Here is a 10,707-nt window from a genome sequence, read left to right as displayed (position 1 = left end):
ACCCGAGGACCCAACTTCCGGTTGACAGTCACGTCCAACCCCACCTCCCCGAATTTCGCGTTCATCGCAACTTTCTCCCTCTCTAGTAGATAGGGACAGAGGGAATCTCGTTAATCCATTCATGCGCGTCACTAATTAGATGACGAGGCATTTGGCTACCTTAAGAGAGTCATAGTTACTCCCGCCGTTTACCCGCGCTTACTTGAATTTCTTCACTTTGACATTCAGAGCACTGGGCAGAAATCACATTGTGTCAACACCCGTTAGGGCCATCACAATGCTTTGTTTTAATTAGACAGTCGGATTCCCCAAGTCCGTGCCAGTTCTGAATTGATTGTTAATTGATAATCGTTATAATTTAAAAAGTATCTATACAATAATAAATCCTTTAGAAATTTTAGCAAGAAAGTTCCACAATTGGCTACGTAACTACTATCCGGGGAACAAGAATCGAAATTCTCTATTTACCCAGAACGAGTACATAAACCATGGTATTGCTTCCCAATCAAGCCCGACTATCTCAATCTTCAGAGCCAATCCTTATCCCGAAGTTACGGATCTAATTTGCCGACTTCCCTTACCTACATTATTCTATCGACTAGAGACTCTTCACCTTGGAGACCAGCTGCGGATATTGGTACGGCCTGTTGAGAAGTTTGCGTAACCCCACCATAAATTTTCAAGGTCCGAGGAGAAAATATCGACACAACAGTAAATGTCATGCTCTTCTAGTCCATCTACCATATCTCTCTTCGAAAGACTTCCATGGTAGTACGACTATAAAACAGAAAAGAAAACTCTTCCGATACCTCTCGACGGCTTCTTTATGGTCGTTCCTGTTGCCAGGATGAGCACAAAGGCCCATTTTTAATAACAAACGGATACTCAACAGGTTACGGAATTGGAACCGTATTCCCTTTCGTTCAAAATTATTCAAGTGTTTAATTACTATGGAATAAAAATTCATTCATTTCATTTCATTAAAACTTGAAAATTTTCGGCTTTCGCCTTGAACTTAGGACCGACTAACTCGTGATCAACCACTGTTCACACGAAACCCTTCTCCACTTCAGTCCTCCAAGGTCTCATTCGATTATTTGCTACTACCACCAAGATCTGTACCAATAGCGGCTCCATGCAGGCTTACGCCAAACACTTCTAAGCACACCATTGTACCCTCCTACTCACTAAAGTTTCAAAATTTATAATCCAACCGAAATTGTATTATAAATCATGTACTTTAGCGGTAATGTATAGGTATACAACTTAAGCGCCATCCATTTTAAGGGCTAGTTGCTTCGGCAGGTGAGTTGTTACACACTCCTTAGCGGATTACGACTTCCATGTCCACCGTCCTGCTGTTTTAAGCAACCAACGCCTTTCATGGTATCTGCATGAGTTGTTAATTTAGGCACCGTAACATTACGTTTGGTTCATCCCACAGCGCCAGTTCTGCTTACCAAAAGTGGCCCACTGGGCACATTATATCATAACCTCAACCTTCATATCAAGAAAGGTGAGGTTCTTACCCATTTAAAGTTTGAGAATAGGTTAAGGTCGTTTCGACCCTAAGGCCTCTAATCATTCGCTTTACCAGATAAGATTATTTTACATAATTTTTAAATGCACCAGCTATCCTGAGGGAAACTTCGGAGGGAACCAGCTACTAGATGGTTCGATTGGTCTTTCGCCCCTATACTCAATTCTGACAATCGATTTGCACGTCAGAACTGTTTCGGTCTTCCATCAGGGTTTCCCCTGACTTCAACCTGATCAAGTATAGTTCACCATCTTTCGGGTCACAGCATATATGCTCAAGGTACGCTCCAGTTAGAGGTATAAATAATAATAAATTATCATTATACATAACTATATGGAACGCCCCGGGATTGAATTAATAATGTAATACATTAAAAAATTAATCCCATTATTAATACAGTTAAGTTAATTTCGCCATTAGGTTTAATATAACCCAATGACTTGCACATATGTTAGACTCCTTGGTCCGTGTTTCAAGACGGGTCCCGAAGGTATCCTGAATCTTTCGCATTGTTAATCATATAAATGCATACAATTAATATTAAAATCAATGATAATAATATTATTGTAAAATTCAAAAGAATTTTAGCATTATATATAATAAAATCTATCAACACTTTATGAAATCATCAGTAATTATTCTATGTTAATAAGCTAAAAGCAAATTAATTTGAATAAACTTAAAAACCAATGATCCTTTGATAAATATTTTATTATGTTAATAGATTACAATGTCCTTATATGAAAAAAAATGCACACTATTACTATAATATTTAAAATTAAATACTACAGTTATAATGATGAATTTTTCATAATGGATATTCAGGTTCATCGGGCTTAACCTCTAAGCAGTTTCACGTACTATTTAACTCTCTATTCAGAGTTCTTTTCAACTTTCCCTCACGGTACTTGTTTACTATCGGTCTCATGGTTATATTTAGTTTTAGATGGAGTTTACCACCCACTTAGTGCTGCACTATCAAGCAACACGACTCTTTGGAAATATCTTTCTAGTAATCATTAACGTTATACGGGCCTGGCACCCTCTATGGGTAAATGGCCTCATTTAAGAAGGACTTAAATCGTTAATTTCTCATACTAGATATTAAGATATTCCATACACTGCATCTCACATTTGCCATATAGACAAAGTGACTTAGTGCTGAACTATTTTCTTTTCGCTCGCCGCTACTAAGAAAATCCTTGTTAGTTTCTTTTCCTCCCCTCATTAATATGCTTAAATTCAGGGGGTAGTCCCATATGAGTTGAGGTTGTATAAAATATATTTTAGATTGATTTGTTTATTTTTATTTAATTTTTTTTGCTATTTGCTATTTTAAAGAAATATATTTTTATATCTTGATTACTCAATATTATTCAATCTTTTCATCCCTTTTTAAAATTCATAATATAATAATTAATAAAATTAACAACATTATTCCTCCACATATCATATATTTTTTTTTTTTTTTTTTTTTTTTTTTTTTATTATAAATTTTTCTCAATACAATAGAGTGAATTAATTCTAGAATAAAAATTTATTTTATGCTAGACATTCCTCTTATGTATTATTTAATATAATTTAAATAATGTTGAAAATTTTTTCTTTTATGGGAATACTAAGATTCTCATTTATCATAAATTTTCGTTCAAATATGAGGTATTCAAGAATATATTTTCTATATTTCTTTTTATGCTATTAATATTATGGATTGAAAAATACAATCCAATAATATGCCATATGCTTAAATTCTATTAATTGACTAAAAGAATAAGCAACTAATTTAGCATAGTCTTACAACCCTCAACCATATGTAGTCCAAGCAGCACTTTAAAATTAATTAAAGTACATAACAGCATGGACCGCAATATGCGTTCAAAATGTCGATGTTCATGTGTCCTGCAGTTCACACGATGACGCACAGTTTGCTGCGTTCTTCATCGACCCATGAGCCGAGTGATCCACCGCTTAGAGTGATAATTTTTTTGTATTTTTTTAATTCAAAGTCAAAGAATTTTAATTTATTGAAAGTATTAATAATTAATCAATAATAAATTTTTAATACATAAGTTTAAAACATCTTTCAATAAATTGTAATTTTAAACCCAAACATTTGCAGCTGCGCATGTCTTAGGTCAACAAAAACAGTAATACCTTTTATATATTATTTTCTTCTCTATTTGTGCGTTTTCTTTTTTTAAATTTTTCAACATGTTTTTAATCACAAATAGAAAATACCATAAAAAAAAGGTATTACACACGTTAATGTGAACAAGTTAACTTATCATTTATAATATTTTATATAAATATCACAATTAAATATTATTTTCTATATAAATAATAAGTACAGCTATATGTTTAAAGGTTTTTTTATTGCGTTCAAATACAATGTATGCGAAGTTCACAATATAATATATATTGTCATAATGCATTACAAGGAGTTAAAAAAAAAAAAAAAAACAGAAAAACATTCAAAACATTGTATAATTCAAAACATTTTGAATGAAAAGAACAAAAAGAAAACTTTTTTTTCTTTTTTATTCTTTTTTTTTATTTTGTTTTTATATAATTATTTTTTTTTCTTTTCGGATAGGAACACAATAATGATCCTTCCGCAGGTTCACCTACGGAAACCTTGTTACGACTTTTACTTCCTCTAAATAATCAAGTTCGGTCAACTTTTGCGAAACAACCGTGAAACACAAGGCGTCACAGTGATCACGTCCGGAGACCTCACTAAATAATTCAATCGGTAGTAGCGACGGGCGGTGTGTACAAAGGGCAGGGACGTAATCAATGCGAGTTAATGACTCACACTTACTGGGAATTCCAAGTTCATGTGAACAGTTTCAGTTCACAATCCCAAGCATGAAAGTGGTTCAGCGGTTTACCCGGACCTCTCGGTCTAGGAAATACACGTTGATACTTTCATTGTAGCGCGCGTGCAGCCCAGGACATCTAAGGGCATCACAGACCTGTTATTGCTCAATCTCGTTACTGCTAGACGCAATTTGTCCATTTAAGAAGCTAGTGTCCTTATAATGGGACAAACCAACAGGTACGACTCCACTTATATAAACACATTCAAACACTTGTACATTCAAGATGAACGCATGAATGAAGGCTATATAAGCTTCAACACCATAATCCTGAAAGCATCTATTTAATATATTTGAGTCTCGTTCGTTATCGGAATTAACCAGACAAATCACTCCACGAACTAAGAACGGCCATGCACCACCACCCATAGATTCGAGAAAGAGCTATCAATCTGTCTTACACGCTTATGTTCGGACCTGGTAAGTTTTCCCGTGTTGAGTCAAATTAAGCCGCAGGCTCCACTCCTGGTGGTGCCCTTCCGTCAATTCCTTTAAGTTTCAGCTTTGCAACCATACTTCCCCCGGAGCCCAAAAGCTTTGGTTTCCCGGGAAGCGACTGAGAGAGCCATAGTAGTAGCTACACCCAATTGCTAGCTGGCATCGTTTATGGTTAGAACTAGGGCGGTATCTGATCGCCTTCGAACCTCTAACTTTCGTTCTTGATTAATGAAAACATCTTTGGCAAATGCTTTCGCTTAAGTTAGTCTTACGACGGTCCAAGAATTTCACCTCTCGCGTCGTAATACTAATGCCCCCAAACTGCTTCTATTAATCATTACCTCTTGATCTAAAAACCAATGAAAGTAGAACAGAGGTCTTATTTCATTATTCCATGCACAAAATATTCAGGCATTTGGAGCCTGCTTTAAGCACTCTAATTTGTTCAAAGTAATTGTACCGGCCCACAACAACACTCGATGAAGAGCACTGAAGCAGGTTTAAATAGGAGGAATATATAAAAAATACATTGTATTAATTATATATAAGAACTCCACCGGTAATACGCTTACATACATAAGGTAATGTACATACCACAATTATAGTTGTACTACCCGTATGAAGCACAAATTCAACTACGAACGTTTTAACCGCAACAACTTTAATATACGCTATTGGAGCTGGAATTACCGCGGCTGCTGGCACCAGACTTGCCCTCCAATAGGTCCTTGTTAAAGGATTTAAAGTGTACTCATTCCAATTACAGGGCCTCGGATATGAGTCCTGTATTGTTATTTTTCGTCACTACCTCCCCGAACTGGGAGTGGGTAATTTACGCGCCTGCTGCCTTCCTTAGATGTGGTAGCCGTTTCTCAGGCTCCCTCTCCGGAATCGAACCCTGATTCCCCGTTACCCGTTGCAACCATGGTAGTCCTAGATACTACCATCAAAAGTTGATAGGGCAGACATTTGAAAGATCTGTCGTCGGTACGAGACCATACGATCTGCAAGTTATCTAGAGTTCAACCAATATAACGATCGAATAATCGCTTGGTTTTAGCCTAATAAAAGCACACGTTCCAAAAGGTCCGTGTTTATTTTGCATGTATTAGCTCTAGAATTACCACAGTTATCCAAGTAACTGTTAACGATCTATGGAACCATAACTGATATAATGAGCCTTTTGCGGTTTCACTTTTAATTTGTTTGTACTTAGACATGCATGGCTTAATCTTTGAGACAAGCATATAACTACTGGCAGGATCAACCAGAATAATATATATTTCTTTTTTATATAATATTTTTTATATTATATAAAAGTTTAAAATGATATTTTCTTATTTGAAAATTATACACAAATACACAAAACATAAAAACATTTACAATATACACAACAATTTTTCTATGTTTCTTTCTTTATTATATTTTTTTTCATTATATTTCATTTCTATTGTGTGATTTTGTAATGGATTTTTTTAATTTTTGTTTTGGTATCGTGAAAAGAATTTTCGTTCTCTATACATATTATTATTTAATTATTATGTAAGAACGATATTTCTTCTTATATTGGCAAAATTTTCAAATAATATCATTCTATACATTTTACTTTATTTCAATGCATATAGTAATATATATACCTTTTTTTAAGAGTATATACATTTTTTTCTTGATTTGAAATTAATAATTTCAAATTCTATTATATTTATTTCAATAATAAATATATGATAAAAAGTATTTTCGGGTGCAACACATTAATATTTTATTTTATTTAAAAACCATCCTTTTACACATATATTTTATGAGTAAATATTAGAATAGCTCACAAATAAAACTAAAATATTGTTTAATATTTATTTCTACAATATGTTAGTATAGAATAATAGATTTTTTATGTTTTTGTATAAAACAAAATCTATTTCTATTTAAACTAACTGTAGGAAACCAGGAATAAAAAACGCTCATTATATACAATATGTTAGTACAGAATATAGAGTTTTGTATAAAACAAAATCTATTTCTATTTAAACTAACTGTATAAAAACCAGGAATAAAAAACGCTCATTATATACAATATGTTAGTACAGAATATAGAGTTTTGTATAAAACAAAATCTATTTCTATTTAAACTAACTGTATAAAAACCAGGAATAAAAAACGCTCATTATATACAATATGTTAGTACAGAATATAGAGTTTTGTATAAAACAAAATCTATTTCTATTTAAACTAACTGTATAAAAACCAGGAATAAAAAGGCACACAAAATCAACTTTCATTTTCATATTTACTTAAAAATACATATAAAGTAAAAAATATTTCCATATAAATACTAAGTAAATAAAGTCATACAAGTATGAAAATTTTCATACAAGTACTAAATACATAAATCATATAAGTATAGTAATATTCATACTTATAAGTATTTAAAAACAATTTCTTACTAATAAACTAACATAAGGAATTCAAATATATAAAAGTATAATACATTTCCTAGCAGTAAAAAATTTTCATATAAGTACTAAATGTATAAAGTCTATGAAGTAATAAATTTTCATATAAGTACTATTTCAGTATATGTCAATTTGAGCAGATTTGTGCAAATTTGTTATAAATGTTCTCTCCCATGTTGACGTTACCAACCCGAAAATATATGGAAAAATTCTTTTAACCTATTTAAAATTTAAAAACTCATATATACGTGGGTAATTTATATCATTTTCAAATATCGTCATGGTCATAATACAACTAATAACATCAAAAGTATTTTTACAATCGATTTTTTTTTTAAATTTTTAACTTGTATGACTTCATATTTAATACTTATATGAAAATTTATTACTTCATAGACTTTATACATTTAATACTTATATGAAAATTTATTACTTCATAGACTTTATACATTTAATACTTATATGAAAATTCATTACTTCATAGACTTTATATTTTTTATACTTATATAAAAATTTATTACTTCATAGACTTTATATTTTACTTCATAGACTTTATACATTTAATACTCATATGAAAATTTATTACTTCATAGACTTTATATATTTACTACTTATATGAAAATTTATTACTTCATAGACTTTATACAATTAATACTTATATGAAAATTTATTACTTCATAGACTTTATACAATTAATACTTATATGAAAATTTATTACTTCATAGACTTTATACAATTAATACTTATATGAAAATTTATTACTTCATAGACTTTATACAATTAATACTTATATGAAAATTTATTACTTCATAGACTTTATACATTTAATACTTATATGAAAATTCATTACTTCATAGACTTTATATTTTTTATACTTATATAAAAATTTATTACTTCATAGACTTTATATTTTACTTCATAGACTTTATACATTTAATACTTATATGAAAATTTATTACTTCATAGATTTTATATATTTACTACTTATATGAAAATTTATTACTTCATAGACTTTATACAATTAATACTTATATGAAAATTTATTACTTCATAGACTTTATACAATTAATACTTATATGAAAATTTATTACTTCATAGACTTTATACAATTAATACTTATATGAAAATTTATTACTTCATAGACTTTATACATTTAATACTTATATGAAAATTCATTACTTCATAGACTTTATATTTTTTATACTTATATAAAAATTTATTACTTCATAGACTTTATATTTTACTTCATAGACTTTATACATTTAATACTTATATGAAAATTTATTACTTCATAGACTTTATATATTTACTACTTATATGAAAATTTATTACTTCATAGACTTTATACATTTAGTACTTATATGAAAATTTATTACTTCATAGACTTTATACAATTAATACTTATATGAAAATTTATTACTTCATAGACTTTATACAATTAATACTTATATGAAAATTTATTACTTCATAGACTTTATACAATTAATACTTATATGAAAATTTATTACTTCATAGACTTTATATATTTACTACTTATATGAAAATTTATTACTTCATAGACTTTATACATTTAGTACTTATATGAAAATTTATTACTTCATAGACTTTATACAATTAATACTTATATGAAAATTTATTACTTCATAGACTTTATACAATTAATACTTATATGAAAATTTATTACTTCATAGACTTTATACAATTAATACTTATATGAAAATTTATTACTTCATAGACTTTATACATTTAATACTTATATGAAAATTTATTACTTCATAGACTTTATACAATTAATACTTATATGAAAATTCATTACTTCATAGACTTTATATTTTTTATACTTATATAAAAATTTATTACTTCATAGACTTTATATTTTACTTCATAGACTTTATACATTTAATACTTATATGAAAATTTATTACTTCATAGACTTTATATATTTACTACTTATATGAAAATTTATTACTTCATAGATTTTATACATTTAGTACTTATATGAAAATTTATTACTTCATAGACTTTATACAATTAATATTTATATGAAAATTTATTACTTCATAGACTTTATACAATTAATACTTATATGAAAATTTATTACTTCATAGACTTTATACAATTAATACTTATATGAAAATTTATTACTTCATAGACTTTATACAATTAATACTTATATGAAAATTTATTACTTCATAGACTTTATATATTTACTACTTATATGAAAATTTATTACTTCATAGACTTTATACATTTAGTACTTATATGAAAATTTATTACTTCATAGACTTTATGCAATTAATACTTATATGAAAATTTATTACTTCATAGACTTTATATATTTACTACTTATATGAAAATTTATTACTTCATAGACTTTATACATTTAGTACTTATATGAAAATTTATTACTTCATAGACTTTATACAATTAATACTTATATGAAAATTTATTACTTCATAGACTTTATACAATTAATACTTATATGAAAATTTATTACTTCATAGACTTTATACAATTAATACTTATATGAAAATTTATTACTTCATAGACTTTATACAATTAATACTTATATGAAAATTTATTACTTCATAGACTTTATATATTTACTACTTATATGAAAATTTATTACTTCATAGACTTTATATTTTACTTCATAGACTTTATACATTTAATACTCATATGAAAATTTATTACTTCATAGACTTTATACAATTAATACTTATATGAAAATTCATTACTTCATAGACTTTATATTTTTTATACTTATATAAAAATTTATTACTTCATAGACTTTATATTTTACTTCATAGACTTTATACATTTAATACTTATATGAAAATTTATTACTTCATAGACTTTATACAATTAATACTTATATGAAAATTTATTACTTCATAGACTTTATACAATTAATACTTATATGAAAATTTATTACTTCATAGACTTTATATATTTACTACTTATATGAAAATTTATTACTTCATAGACTTTATACATTTAGTACTTATATGAAAATTTATTACTTCATAGACTTTATGCAATTAATACTTATATGAAAATTTATTACTTCATAGACTTTATATATTTACTACTTATATGAAAATTTATTACTTCATAGACTTTATACATTTAGTACTTATATGAAAATTTATTACTTCATAGACTTTATACAATTAATACTTATATGAAAATTTATTACTTCATAGACTTTATACAGTTAATACTTATATGAAAATTTATTACTTCATAGACTTTATACAATTAATACTTATATGAAAATTTATTACTTCATAGACTTTATATATTTACTACTTATATGAAAATTTATTACTTCATAGACTTTATACATTTAATACTTATATGAAAATTCACTACTTCATAGACTTTATGCAATTAATAC

General features: G+C 27.9%; 2 non-coding genes and 1 pseudogene across 2 annotated transcripts; all 3 read right to left on the bottom strand.

Annotated features, from left to right (window-relative positions):
* Positions 1–2,813, bottom strand: LOC138858574 (large subunit ribosomal RNA; annotated as a pseudogene).
* Positions 2,814–3,337: 524 nt separating this feature from the next.
* Positions 3,338–3,516, bottom strand: LOC138858557 (5.8S ribosomal RNA). The gene has a single exon (XR_011397639.1). It is a non-coding gene; the product is annotated as a 5.8S ribosomal RNA (ribosomal RNA).
* A 625-nt stretch (positions 3,517–4,141) lies between these two features.
* Positions 4,142–6,131, bottom strand: LOC138858629 (small subunit ribosomal RNA). Its single transcript, XR_011397681.1, has one exon. It is a non-coding gene; the product is annotated as a small subunit ribosomal RNA (ribosomal RNA).
* Between the last annotated feature and the right edge of the window lie 4,576 nt (positions 6,132–10,707).

Source organism: Bactrocera oleae, unplaced genomic scaffold (assembly GCF_042242935.1).
Source record: "Bactrocera oleae isolate idBacOlea1 unplaced genomic scaffold, idBacOlea1 ctg00000010.1, whole genome shotgun sequence".
Classification (NCBI taxonomy): Eukaryota; Metazoa; Arthropoda; class Insecta; order Diptera; family Tephritidae; genus Bactrocera; species Bactrocera oleae.
This window is presented reverse-complemented; position numbering and strand designations above follow the sequence as displayed.